Source organism: Garra rufa, chromosome 4, assembly GCF_049309525.1.
Source record: "Garra rufa chromosome 4, GarRuf1.0, whole genome shotgun sequence".
NCBI classification, from domain to species: Eukaryota; Metazoa; Chordata; class Actinopteri; order Cypriniformes; family Cyprinidae; genus Garra; species Garra rufa.
The window spans coordinates 43,903,159-43,905,013 of record NC_133364.1 but is presented as its reverse complement, the minus strand read 5'-3'; positions in this window follow the sequence as shown (position 1 = coordinate 43,905,013).

The following is a 1,855-nucleotide window of genomic DNA, read 5'->3' as shown; positions in this document are numbered from 1 at the left end:
ATGTGGTGAAATGTTGTGTAAGAAAACTGGTAAGACTGCACTGTGTACCTAAAATGATCTTCCCGTTTGCTAGCAACTGATTTCTTCACGGAAGCTTTGTGTTCAAATATTTCAACTCAGATCAGTGTTTCGTGTCTAATAATGTTGACCTAAACATCTAAATAATCTATGAAGCAGTTGTGTAATAAGTGGGATAATGTTGTTGATAATGTAGCCAGTTGTTACCGCAAAATAAAGATGTATATTATCCCTTACTGTATTCAATTCAATTCAATTCAAGTTCATTTGTATAGCGCTTTTCACAATACAAATCGTTGCAAAGCAGCTGTATAGAAATGTAGGCTACTACAATATATTTAGTAGCTTATTAGTGGTGACTACTGTATGTTAAGTCGATGTACATATGATATAAATGTTAAAATCAGTAACTGTGTAATCAAACAGATGATGAACACTAATTGCAATGATTATGTGCTGTAATCAAACTTGTAGGAAAATTATGTAGTGCTGTATGTTGTTTCAAGGCTGGTATCATCGGCGGTCCTCTGAGGGGTTGGCATCATCTCTTCTTCTGAATCCAGACTGAATCTTGTGTAGATCCTAGTTACCACGGGATGGAAATCCCGTGGCAGAGACAGAGAAACAAATAGAGAAATAATTAGCGTAGCTGCTGTTCCAACTTCCAACCAAACAAAAATTATGTGTTTAGCCCAAGTTGAAGAATATTAATGTGCATTTGATCAGATGTAACTGAAGTACAACGTTATGAGATACATTATGTGAATGCTTGGCTAAAGAGATGAGTCTTTAATCTAGATTTAAACATAGAGAGTGTGTCTGAACCCCGAACGTTATCAGGAAGGCTATTCCCGAGTTTGGGAGCCAAATGTGAAAAGGCTCTCCCTCCTTTAGTGGACTTTGCTATCCTAGGTACTACTAAAAGTCCAGAGTTTTGCGACCTTAGGGAGCGTGAGGGATTGTAGCGTGGTAGGAGACTAGTTAGGTATGCAGGAGCTAAACCATTAAGGGCCTTATAGGTAAGAAGTAGTATTTTGTAAGTGATACGGAACCTAATCGGTAGCCAGTGTAGAGACTGTAAAATTGGGGTAATATGATCATATTTTCTTGATCTGGTAAGGACTCTAGCAGCTGCATTTTGGACTATCTGTAGCTTATTTATTGAAGAAGCAAGACAACCACCTAGTAGTGCATTACAATAGTCCAGTCTAGACCTCATGAATGCATGGACTAACTTTTCTACATCAGAAACAGGTAACATGTTCCTTTGCTTTGCAATGTTTCTAAGATGGAAGAATGCTGTTTTTGTAACATAGGAAATATGATTTTCAAAAGACAGGTTGCTGTCTAATATAACACCCAAATTTTTGACTGTAGAGGAAATAACAGTACATCCGTCTAGTTGCAAGTTGCAGTTTAAGAGATTCTGTGTACTGTTTATTGGTCCAATAAGTAATATCTCAGTCTTATCTGAATTTAATAGTAGAAAATTATTGGTCATCCAGTCTTTCACATTTTTAATTCACTCTGTTAACTTTGCTAAGTTAGAAGTTTCATCTGGTCTTGTTGAAATATATAGTTGAGTATCATCAGCATAACAATGGAAACTAATCCCATATTTCCTAATAATATTACCGAGGGGTAACATGTAAATTGAAAATAGTAGAGGACCTAGGACAGATCCTTGTGGCACTCCATACTTTACTGGTGATAACTGCGATGACTCCCCATTTAAATAAACAAAGTGATAGCAATCGGACAGGTATGATCTGAATCATCTTAAAGCCTGTCCTTGAATACCTGTATAGTTTTGTAATCGATCTATGAGTATTTCATG